Consider the following 13,195-nt stretch of genomic DNA (forward strand, 5'->3'; position numbering starts at 1 on the left):
TTAAAAAAAGGAACCAAAACCAACAAACTGTGAGGCAGCTGATTAAGTACATATTTCAGTTGGAAATATATTTAATGATGCAGTTGCAAAGGAAACCTAAGAATAAGTGGAGCACATTCAAAGACGTAAGACACTAAAAGGCATAAAATCCACTAGTTTTCAAAAATCTCATCCCAAAATATGTATAGCCTAGGAGAAGCTTGGATAGGAACATAACAGTGTAAAACACGTAGTTTAAAACCTTGTTTCCCATTCTAATTTCTTCTCTAATACATACTTGACAAAGACCCCTTCCGCCTTACACTGCTGAACAGCAGGAGGAGGATCTCTGCAGCGGTGAAGAGCGTTGTCTCACCTTACTCAACACTGTGAGGTGTTGAGTGATGTCTATGGCCCTGAAGCTGGACAGCCACAGGTCCCCCACCTGCGACAGCAAAACCAAATGCCCACGTGCAGCCGAGTCTCTTGCAGATCCCTCAGACACGCCAGTTCAGCAGCAATTACAGGTCCAACAGTTTTCTGCGGGGTGAGTACACGGAGTTAAAGCATTCTCCATCCCAAATGAACTATCAAGGAAATAAGACTCCCGAATCATTGAGTCTCACGCTGTACGCTCTATTTTATTCAAATTCAAAGTCATTCAGATTACATTTTCCTACAACAGCAGAGGTGAGGACATTTTCAAATTGCCCATCACCTCTCCAGCTGTCTTCTGACCCCACTTCACTGGTCACCTGGGCCAGCCTGCCTGGCTTAAAAACCCATCTCGTAGTGTGGTCATCCTGCTCAGATACTGCCATCCACCAGAAATGCTGTCGGACAGTGCTCCTCCTGGAGAGCTCAGATACCCAAGGGCACACGTTACTTACACAAACATAGTTACACTATGGTTTTTTATATATATATATAAAATTTACATTCCGTTTATGTTTATAGTTTTAACACAGGGCACAGCGCAGGTTTCACCACCATCTGGCCACTGTGCTCAGCAAGTCAGGAGACTGCCCGGGGCTGCAAACAGCGTTCAGGCCAAATGCAGAGGATGGAAAGCTTTCCCTAGACTGATCCAGTGCCTCAATTGTCCTTCCTGGGAGCTTGCATGGTCACAGCAACTTTCCGTAGGAGCTGCACGGTACAGTTTGTAAAACCAGACTGCTATACGCCACAGCACACTGCGGCCACCACTGAGAAGTCAGCTTCATCACTGCCCCACACCATCTTCTCTTTGCTAATCCATGACAGAGGTAGTTCCTAAGACCCCAAAAACCTGAAACATAGCCAGGGAACCAGGTAGCTGGTTGTGCAATTCCAGTATTACACATGCTGTTGCAATCTGGCACTGCCAAGAGACATCAGAAACATTTGGGGTAGAGCCAGCAGATGTTTGCTGCTGCATTTAGTTACCCCCTCTCCGACCCTTCGCAGGGAGGCAGGACCCACAGGGAACCCCAACTGCTCGCTCCACCCAGCCCCATGTGCCAGATCCAGTCTGGGCTCTTCCCATGCAGCCGCTTGCTTCCTTTGCCATCCATCTCCAAGCTGCTTCTCCAACCGGCTCACTCAGGGTGGTGGTAACAGAGGGGTTAAAATAATGCACCTCAACTGCACGCATTAGTTTTTAGTGATGGATCGAGTCAAAGATTTTTGGCTTGAAATTTCATCTATGCCCTTGGCTTCTAGTTAAATTAAGACCGCACACAGTAAGGTGGATATTGAGGCATTATTAAAGGTGTCCATTGCATTCAGAGCAATTCCTGCAGAAATGTATGTATTTGCGGTACACTTCATCTTGCTGACAACTTTGAATCAAGGCAATTCCAGATGAGAAATGTGGCTGTGTTTTAACACACGCTGCCATGAAGGCAGCTGCACTGACCTTTGCTGGCTGCCATTCTGGGGTCCTTTCGACAAATGTTTGCAGGTTTTCGGATTTCTACTGCCCTTTGAGGGCACAGCACAGAGCAACACGGTGCACATGGGCATGGTGCAGCAGCAGCTCAGAGGTGGCATAACTGCTGACCTGCTGCCTGTACCCAGCACAGGGAGAGGATGGGAGGCCTGGGACCACCGAGGCCTGGGGCAGCTCAGCGCCCAGGAATGGCAGAGGCTGAAAGCCTCCAGGAGAACACAGAGGCCCCCCTGAATTCACAGCCACACACCAGCCTGTCAATGCGCAGCGTGCTTTGCCATCTGAGCAGCCCCTCACCTTCTGAACTTCAAGAAAAGGTTTGAGGCTCTGCTCTCAGGGCTGCAGGAGGACCGGTGCTAGCGGGGGGCACCCCTCTGCCTCTGTAGGCAGTGGCCAGGCCTTGTTATTTCACTCTTTATGATAAGAGGCAGAGCACATTTTTGGCCTTCCCACACGAATCCATAGTTGTATGACTGCCAACTCTTTATCACTTCCCATTTCACTTCTTTTGTTTGTTTGTTTTAAACTTTGCCCAAGGTTACATTCACTAAAGGTCTCTCCCTCGAAATACAGCATTAAAGATACTATCCTGTTAATACCTGGAAATTGCATTAAAATCCTCCTTTAAAGTGCACGCTTTTCAGAAGAAAGCCCCAACCAAGCAGGTCCCTTTGCAGAGGAAGCATGTTGTAGAGTTCATCTCGCAGGCTGGACTCATGACTTTCTGCAGATCAACAGCCCCCACCTGTGCTCACCCTCACGGGAGGCAAACACCGCGCACACACATCCATCACACAGAGCAAGCGTTACTCAGTGGCCTTGAATCTTGATAGAGAGTATAAACAAGCACGGGACAGCTGGGGACCTCCTACATCAAGTACAACCTGCTGCAGTCACCAACTCAAAGCCCCTTCTGAAAAACATCAAAATGTTTCAGGAAGAGCCCAAGCGGCTGTTGAACTCGTGCTCTTTTTCCACCTGAAGTACTATTTTAAAGCTGCACATCTCATGACCAAAAGCCGCCTTCTAACTCTCAGTCACTGTTTATTTATGGCCTCATAATATGGCCTTTCAGACATCACTGTCAAACTTTAAGTTAAAGGATTTTTTTCCCCCTGAATGATATCATCTATACATGCATTTACAGAGAGAGATAGTAACCCTTTTGCCCACCCTTCAGCAGCATCCTAAGCACACCTCTTACCTCCCTGCGGCTGCTCAGGGATGGCTGACAGGGCCCCTTTTGCAGCTCCTGTGTCCAGAAAACGTTCCACGCTTCAGAGAAGCGGCCATTTCTTATGTGGCAGACTCTTCCAGATCACCCTTCACTGAGTCTAGTGACTCTGGAAAGATCCCTGGGGAGGGAGTGCTTTACTGACAAGGAGCCCCATTAAGTATCCAACAACATCCAGCAAGAAACAGCAGAACACTTTTTTTTTTTTTTAATTTTTTTTTAAGTTGGCTGTAACACATAGAACATCACAGAGCGTATGCCATATAAATGATCTGCCCACAATTCTCTGCGCTTGTTTTGGTGGCTGTAAGCAAATGCAGCGATTTCCAGAAGTAACTTAACTCAGGATAACAAAGTAAGATGAAAGCACCGCTTTCACAATTGCTGCCCCACGCATCACCTATCATGGGGGAGACAGCAACAACTGCAAGTGCCTTTCAAATACTGACAGGGGCTACTGGCATGACAGACTTCATTTAAGATGTGGTTTCGCACTGTTGCTCAGCTGATCGAACGGCCTGTTGCTGCCGAAAAGAGATCTCTTCCCCAGTTTCCAAGCCTGGATCCACAGTGAGCTGATTCAGGGAGTTAAGCTGGAAGGAAACTATCCGTACCAAGAAGGAAGGAATCGGATACATATCAGCACAAAAAGATCAGTGGGAGCACAACGCTGGGAGCAAAACCTTTCCTCGCAGCACCAGCTTGACGTTCTATCAGTTCAGCTACAACGCACAACCACGCTCTAAATTTAGATAGCTTTAGAACTATAAAGCGGTATCTCACGTCCATTATTCCTCTCCCAACACGAGAATGAGCCATTCTATTACAAATGCTTTTATATGACTGTAGCGCTCTCCACCCTACAGGAGCGCACATCAATTGTGGATAAAGCGGTTCAACTTTTGAACGTAGACAAAAACTGAGACAAAGCTAATGGTGGTGAAGGACAGGTTGCCTGGGGAGGGAAATGATCCTAGGTTTAGGAGGAAGGGAGCGGAGAGGGAAATAATAATCTACAATTTACCTGTGCTTGGGTCACCGCTCATTAACGCTATGAAGAAAACCACTTCACGTTATAAATTATGCTACTCTTGGCTTACTCCCTTATTATCCATCTCAGGCAGCACCCACGGCCTTTTCACACACACAATCTAATGGGAACACTTAACTCTGAATAAAACGGACATGAGGGGAAAAAAAAAACCTAGGGGCCTCCATTTGAGCAAGAAAAATCATTCGGAGACCCAACAATGGCAACAGGTTTCACCACCCACTTCTCTAAGTCACTCTCTGCATTTCCACCTTTGCCAGAAAAAGGAAAACCTCTCTGAAAACAAACTCCAGGCTGTGCAGGCAGAAGACATGGTTGCTTCCTCCTGTTGATATTTCTATCTACCCCCTGATGATTTGGGATTTCCAACAGACTTTTTAAAAGCTTTCCCATTCAGGCTGCACTCCATTTTAAGAAGTTTCTGGAGAGAGTGAACTGTGTTCAAGGCAGACATATAAAACTTTTAATTTTGGCTATTAGACAAAGCTCAGTGTTCAACGGCAAGCAGCCAGTTTCTGTCCCTTTTTTTTTCCCCTAATCAAGGCTTGAAAAAATGCAGCTATAAACACACACTTCTTTAAATATCCAAGATGTTTTTTTCCCCCCCTGTATGAAAGTAAAATCCAACATCAGACACTAATATACCAGTGATATCTTCCATCGTGCTGGCAAGGGCGAGATCACTCTTTTCCCACGCACTTTGTAATCTTCTTCTTGTATCACTGGTAAAATAAACTAACAATAATTATTTAGAAGTGCTTTAGCCTTAAGGTTCAAGGTTGAAGGAATCTATAACTTGCTGAGAGAGAACAAGAAAACCCAACTTCAACCAGAAAGGCTAAAAGATCCAATTTCAGCTCAAATGTTTTGTCAATTCTCCCTCTCCTTCCTGCTAAAGATCCAAAAATTATGAATTGTGTGGTTAGAGTCCTGCAGACTGACACTTCATCTCACTCTTACAGTAAGATCTCAGAGGCAGAAGCTTATAGAAACAAAGACACACTTGACTGGCAAACCCAAGAGTACCAGTATAAATTAGCTCCCCAGAGACCTAACGAAGGCTTCCCTTCCTCCTCAAAGGCATCAGCTCCGCAATGCCTCACAGTGAGCACTTTAGACAGAATTAAAAGGACACTAAATCTTTCCACAGGGAAAGGCAGCAGCTGATCAGGAGGGTGAAGCAGGGGATCCAGGCAGCCACACGTGGAAGACGGGAAGGGAAAGGGAAGATGTGCATCCTCCTTTCCTTAGGGGCAGTTTCAGTGCAGCAATGCATTCACCTTCCACCCCTCCCAACTGAAATATCTCTTCTGAAAATGCCTTATAAGTCATGAACTATAACCTATCAGAGCTATACTGTCCAGAGCAGCAGCCACCACTGGATACTTGTTTGGAGGGCTGAGCCACTGTGCAACGCCTCTGAACTCATTCCAGATCCAGACCAACTCAGCACCAGCTTTCAAAGTCTTCCCCCTCTCTTTTCGACAGTGTAAATACTAATATGCAAAACAATAATCTGACTCTTCATACGATTACTAACACAGATTCAAGCCTTCGGGTGAGGTTTTCCGCAGCGCTGTCTAATGCAGGTTGAGGCTGAAGCCTGCTCACAGAGGCAGAGGTGACACCCATTCTGCGCAGGAGTCTTCCCAGCGAGGTAAGCCGCTGCTCACCTCTTGCTCACCACTCTGGACCAAGATTTCCTCTTCTAAAATTTTAAGCATCACCTTCACAGCAAGACGCCCATGACTTCCACATCAGCCTTTCTGCTGCCTGCGGGAGGTACAAATCTTGGCTTGCTTTTAGCTCGTGTGTCACTTTGGAGGTGGTAACAGAAGAAAGGTCTGGAAGAAATAAGTATCCTCCGGTCACCAGCAGCTAAACACCCAGACACCAGCAGGTCTGAGACACACCGTCTACAGGACGCACATGACAAAAACATTTTGAGAAGTGAAAAATGTAATAACTTTGTTATTATTTTTGGAAAAATAACAACACTGATTCCCACTCTTCCTTTGATTTGCAACAGGAGGAGGAAGGAGTGTGAAGGAGGGAGAAACAAGTTGTTTAAACAACAGCAGCTGTTACATCAACACCGGCATAATGGAGTCGCAAGCATCCTGTTCTTGTCAGAGCAGTCGCTGTTTAAGTAAGAGCTCTGCCTTTTGAAGAGGACTTTATAACCTCAAACACGAATGTTCAGCTATATTTTCTTCCTAATCAGAAGTCAATTATCCTGCTGAGTGATGACAGAAGAATTCCACAAAGTAAATCCTTTTCATATCAGGGCCTTCTGTGATCAAGTTGCACGGGAAACTTCCTTGCTCACGCAAAAGCAAGGAGGATTTCACTTGTGCTTCCCACAATTGTTCCCAGGGCCCTGCTCCAAACTACCATGTGAACCTTTGGTGTGGAAAAACCTTCATCTGACAGCTTGAGCTAATGCATTTTTATCCAAACTGAAATTTCACTAGTCAATCTTTTATCAAGTCTGAGGCTATCTAGAAAGTGTTTAGGTCCAGCTGTCTACAGATTTGCCTCACAGAAGCAAATTACTGCTACTGGCAAACATTCCCTACTTCCTAATCCTTACTGCAGTAATGCAAACCTCCTGGAGAGACCCTTTAATACTTTTTAAACCACACTGAAATAGCTTTATTATAGTAAATAATTATGGCAACATTTCTGTATCACAAGCAAGTCTTAGTATGTTCTCAGGCTCTGTACCTTGGAGTACTCTTGTCTCCAACACCACTGCCTTCCTTCGTGCCAAAGTCCAGATACACTTAAATTACTTCCAACAGAGCAAGCTCTCAGTACCTGCTTTTAGATAAATGAATGATATCGCACTCACAAGAAATGCAGGGAAGCCAGAAGTTCTTAAATCAAACGTAAATCTGGCCAGTCCCCAGGGTTACTAACCCCATTCTTGCAACGGAATCTTTCCATGAGCACCAAGGATCAAGGCCTTTGCTTCGAGGCGGAATGATCCAGACGCTGATGCTCTCCAGGAACAGAGTCCTCTCACCCCTGGCTGGCAGAGACACGCTCTTCAGGAGCAAAAGCACCTCCTGAACCGCCACACATCACTGCTACAGTACCTGGGGTGCTTGATGGGAGAAAACAGAACAGAGCAAAGCAAAGGAACCATCAGGCTGGATCCAGTGAGGTTTGGGTTTGTCTGGCTACAAGGAGGCATCTACTGCAGGCTCAACTCCTTGGCCTTCATCCAGCTTCCAAGGTGATCCATCATCCACATGCAACATCCTTTTGGAAATCTGGATGTAATTTGAATTCGGACTTATTTGCCTGGCCAGGACACAGGTTACAGCCAAGATATCCTTTATTTTGCCAAGAAGATCCTTTGTCACCCCACAGATCTCCAGGCTGGCATAATCCAGCTCTACTTCCAACTCGTAGTTTAAATAGCTCTAGGAAACGTCCCCAGCAGGCTACCTGGCCTCCAGCAGACACGGTTTCTGATCAGCCGCTGTTATCAAAGAGTGGAGAGCACACGTTCAGTGAGAGGTCTCCACAAACCATGCTTGTAGGTAAGTATGAAGAAAAGGCTGGCAGAAAATGGTCCCTCACAGCAAACATGTGAAAAACCTGATGATCCTCTACCTCAACATAAAAATTGCAGCTACAAGTTCAGTAACTCTCTACTGCTTCAAAAGTGTCAGTAAATGTTTATCGCTGCTTCAAAAGGAAGTCCTGCATGATATTTTTCTGAACAGGAATGATCAGATTGTCCCCTCTTCTTTTTGGATGAGGGCACAAGACAAAGCAGCAGAAAGAAACTGGTCTAGAGCCTTATCCCTGTAGCAGAGACAACATAAAAAATACAGGTAGGGAATCTGCCCAGACACCCTCCCAGGAGCAGTTCAGGAATGAACTGAAGAAACAGCCTGGAGAAGAGCAGCAGAGGAGCTGGAGCCAAAGCCCAACAGGGGATAGCTGAGCTTTGTTATTTAATACTGAAAAAAACAGCAACACCAACAGAATTAGAGACCTGCATTATCACGTTATGGAGGATCTTGCTTGCAACCTGACGGTTTTAGCCTCATTTGAGCGCGCTCTTTCTCTAACCTGCCATGTGATTCAAGAAGAACTGTAAGCAGAAAAGAAATAAACATGCAACAGTGACTTATTCTACCTAAACATGAACCAGTTCCTGGAGGGGAAGGGAGGAGAACAGAACCCGAACTGATATTACAGGCTTAGCAAGCAGGAGCACTTCAGCACATACTGCCGGCTTTGTAATTCTGCCACAAAGGCAGCCTGTTACAGCTCTACCATTACTGCATTGTCCCACGCAGCCTCAAGTCTCAATTTCAATGCCTGTATTAAATGAAAAAGTCCCCTGGGTGATGGCGCTAGTTGGCTTCTCGGAGCTCCCTATTTATAGCACGCTGCTTTCCAAGTGTCACGAGTGTCCTGGCGAGGTCTCCAAACCTTCCCTCGCTCCAAGGTAATACATGAGGTTTCCCCTACATGGAGTCTCTCCATCACAAGAGATTCTCCTGGACAGGACAAAAGTCCAACACATAACTCAGCATTTTACAAGCCCTTTCCATGCTGGCTATATTATTCAGTCAGTGTAATAAAAAGAAATAAAATATAAATAGACACCGTGTTTCAGTGCTGTCCAGGAAGAGCTGATCCCTCTTTCAGAGAGATCGATGTCTGGCACATTTACACCCTCTGAGGACTGCCCGGCCAAAAATAACGCGGAAACCAACAAGAGAAACAGCCAATTTGGCTGTTCTTATCCCAACCAGATTAAAAATTACCCTCCATTTACTATCTTACTAACCTACATCTGAAATTACTACAGGAGGCTGTCTGTGGGCTGGCAAGCTAGCTGCATGCAACTTCACATAAGCATGTGTAAAAAGAAGAATGAGAAAGAACCATAAATATATATATTACATATGAAGAAGGCAAGGAGAGAATGAAAAAACCTCCTGCCAACAGTCTTTCCCTTTGAACAAGCAGGGGCTGGGACACCCTGGGTAGTGACAGACCCCAGATCAACTTGTGGTCTCTGGATGTATGTCTCCCTGTCTCCTCCTCCTCATGCCATATGTCTCCTCTCCCCCTCAGGGCTGTGTGGCTAAGAAAGGCAGCTCAGTGTGCCCAGGGTGACATGTCTTGGCAGACCAGGTGACACTTTAGGGAAATGCTGTTTCATTACCAGTGCCTAGACAAATCTGCGCAACTAAATGATTGTACATACTTATTTTTGACATACTTTCCAGGATACAGCAGCAACACCAGCTACTTCAGGAGAAAACTGCTATGAGGGCTTGGTCAGCACACACCTGTAGGTCTAATTTACAGAACCATGATACCATGGACCAGTGCAGAAGCGTTGCAGGGCTTTTGGCACAGTGCTGGTATGGCAGAAACGGTCACCATACCCATACCCTAACAGTGATCAACATGGGCCCTTGAAACAAGAGGTTGGCCGAGGCTCCACCATGGAGCTCTGACTCTGCTGAGGAAGAAGAAAACACCCAAGTGTTCCTTAGCTGAAGTGAGGCCCAGGTTTCCCAGGCTGCCCACAGGGTAGGACTTTACCACCCTTGTGGGAGCCGTGATTCACCTTCGGGCAGCACAGAAGCCACAGATATGAGGCAGGGCAGATATACGAAACCACAGACTTGTCACAGCCCCAGGCGTGTCAGTCTGAGACCATCACTGCAGACCTGCAACTACAACCCTGGATGTTATGACTTTAATAACGTTGTATTCCAGTTCTACTTTTTGGAAGCCATATCACTAATAAAATAAATAGCACTTATGCAGAGCACAGGGGATGCAGAGGCACGCCTTGCAGAACCAGTACACATTTGATGACACTGATTTCTGTTTATCTAAATAAGACTAATTCTCTCTGTTGATTTAGAATCATAGAATCATTTAGGTTGGAAAAGACCCTTGGGATCATCGAGTCCAACCATCAACCCCACTCTACAGAGTTCTCCCCTACACCACATCCCCCAACACCACATCTAAACGAGTCTTAAACACATTCGGGGATGGTGACTCCGCCACCTCCCTGGGCAGCCTTTTCCAGGGTCTGACCACTCTTTCTGGGAAGAACTTTTTCCTAATGTCCAGCCTAAACCTACCCTGTTGCAGCTTGAAGCCATTCCCTCTTGTTCTATCGCTGATTACCTGCGAGAAGGGACCAGCACCCCCCTCTCTACAATGTCCTTTCAAGTAGTTGTAGAGAGTGATGAGGTCTCCCCTCAGCCTCCTCTTCCTCAAACTAAACAGTCCCAGCTCCTTCAATCGCTCCTCATCAGATTTATTCTCCAGGCCCTTCACCAGCTTCGTTGCCCTCCTCTGCCCTCGCTCCAGCACCTCGAGATCTCTCTCATATTGAGGTGCCCAGAACTGGACACAATACTCAAGGGGTGGCCTCACCAGTGCTGAGTACAGGGGGACAATCACCTCCCTCCTTCTGCTGGTCACACCATTTCTAATACAAGCCAGGATGCCATTGGTCCTCTCGGCCACCTGGGCACACTGCTGGCTCATGTTCAGCCGCTTGTCGATTAGAACCCCCAGGTCCTTTTCTGCCGGGCAGCTCTCCAGCCACACTGCCCCAAGCCCGGAGCGATGCATGGGGTTGTTGTGGCCCAAGTGCAGGACCCGGCACTTGGCCTTGTTGAAGCTCATACCGTTAGCATTGGCCCATCGGTCCAATCTATCCAAGTCTCTCTGTGGAGCCTCCCTATCCTCATGTAGATCAACACTCCTGCTTAGCTTCGTGTCATCTGCAAACTTGCTGATGATATCATTTCCCCTCTTAACCAATTGAGAGGAGAAGGTTTAACATCCAGAGTGTTTCTTGTCCCCATTTATAAGACGCAGTGCACACCATCAGCCATTTAGTTTCATGAAACTGCGGCAGGATACAAAGATACATCCCACATCCTGGCTGACAGCTTTAGCACAAAGCCACACAATCTCTGCCAGGGCTCCTTGTTTAATACTGTATTGTTCTAGTGACTCAGTGCACTAGAACGTATCAGGTTTCTTCATAGCTTTTCTGATAGAGTCTTTAGAGTAGACACACAAACTTCTGCTTTTTAGAAAAAAAAAATAAGTCTATGGCTTATTATTACATGGAGCGTACAAAATTCCTAGTTTCTTTTCCAGGGTTATAAATACACAGAACTGAAGCAAGAGGACAGGCCCTCAGAAACCTAATGGTTCTTCAAGCTTCTAATAAGTAGGATTAAGAACATTCAAGAGGAGAAAAAAAAAAACACAGATGTGCACCATAACCAAAAGTTAATGTCAAAAGGAAACAGGACAGAAGAGTACTGAAGATCAAAGACACAGAGCATCTTCTGTAAGGACAGTTAAATTAATTAGGATGTTTTCATTTGGGAAAGAGACCTCTGACAGGGGACACGGTAGGGATCTACAGAAGCCAAACCAGTGTGGAACTGGAAAACATGCAAACAACAATTCCCTAAACAGGAGCTTATTACAGTAAACTAGTTGGCAGCAGGTCAGTTACCAAAAGGAAGTATGCAAAGTTATAGTTAAACTTTGAAATGCCTGGTAACAGAACAGAGGCCAAAAGCCCATGTGGGTTCAAATAAGAGCTAAATAAATTGATGCAAGATGAAGGCTGTTTCTACCAGCCACTGATGAAGACAGGACAGTCCTCTGGCCTCCCACAGCTCAGGTGTTTGCCATGTTCTGAGTTTTTAATGACGCAGGCAAGAGTCTATTGCATCTTCTGCAAACAGCAGCAGCAAGAAGCAGGAATTCGTGTCCCTCCCTGCCCATTGCTCCTCGGGAGGACTGTAGGCAGGACAAATCCTCTTTGCAATACCAAACTAACTGCTCTTGCTTAGCCTTAATTGCAGTTGTTAGCAGACAAAGACCACACAAGCACATACACAGCTAAGCCCGGTGCTTGCACAGGAAGCATCAGACCTGCGCTCACGTTCATACAGATGATGCCACATCCTCGTAGGAAGAGACCTCTAATATGACCTCCCCACAACACTTAGCTTTGCTGCCAAGCCAGGAAGCCTCAGGTGATGCTTGAAGACGAGTCTCCTGAAAACATTTTTATATTCCAGTTGCAGGCCAGTTATTTAGATATTTAGTGCCACGGAGACAATCTTGCATAAGAATGACTTGTTAAGGACTCCCTTGAAACAGGTTATTTTCCCATTCTGTTCCAATTTGGCAATTGTAGACTGTGTTTCTAGCATCCCTTCTATTCCAGCTCTCTGCCAAGAACAGCCCGTTGCTCAGCTATCTCCTACTGACCTCAATTCATACATGCAGTCATCTTGCTTTAATCGCAGTCTTCTGCCCTACAAAAGGACTCCAAACCTGAAATCCTTGTCTCCTACGTTTGTCCTTCCAGCCGTCAGGCCCACAAATGCATAACAGCTTCTGAAGGTCAATGCTGAGCCTGCTGCACATGACACCCGCTGTAATAGATGTTCTGCAGGCCAAATGATGCCCTCGGGGAAGCCTAGGCAGCCCTGTGGCCTTCTGCCGATTGCACAGCTGTCAGACTGCAACTTACTATGTTCTACTTAAGATATGCAAGGAGAAAGAGAATTCAATGGTATCGACTTATTTTAGGTACTGAAGTCAGCAGATCTGACTCTAAACACACGTTGGGATTAGATCTGTCGATTAAGACCATGGCACGATGGCACCATTGGTCAATAACAGCATCTTTTGTTCTTCACATGACCTCTCCAGTACATCCAGTTTTATTCTTCACCGTCGCATTAGTTACAGCTCTGTACAGCTCTGTACCAGCAGAGAAGAGAGTCTCCCCTGTGTTTGGCACACGACAAAAGTAGGGTAAAAAGACTGCTCTGAATCCAGAAGTATAACAAGCTAAATCAATGATCTAGTAAGTAGGAATAGAACATCTGAACCAAGGACATCCTGCATGTCACGCCGTACTGGTCAGATAGATATAGGAGAAGTTAAGAAGCTACAA

The 13,195-nt window shown here is 46.0% G+C and overlaps 1 protein-coding gene across 4 annotated transcripts in view; it reads right to left on the reverse strand.

Annotated features, from left to right (window-relative positions):
- The window catches only part of EXTL3 (exostosin like glycosyltransferase 3), a 167,662-nt gene that overhangs the window by 104,859 nt on the left and 49,608 nt on the right, over positions 1 to 13,195 (reverse strand). The gene's annotated exons all lie outside the window — the stretch shown is intronic.

The sequence above is a fragment of the Chroicocephalus ridibundus genome, chromosome 3, assembly GCF_963924245.1.
Source record: "Chroicocephalus ridibundus chromosome 3, bChrRid1.1, whole genome shotgun sequence".
NCBI classification, from domain to species: domain Eukaryota; kingdom Metazoa; phylum Chordata; class Aves; order Charadriiformes; family Laridae; genus Chroicocephalus; species Chroicocephalus ridibundus.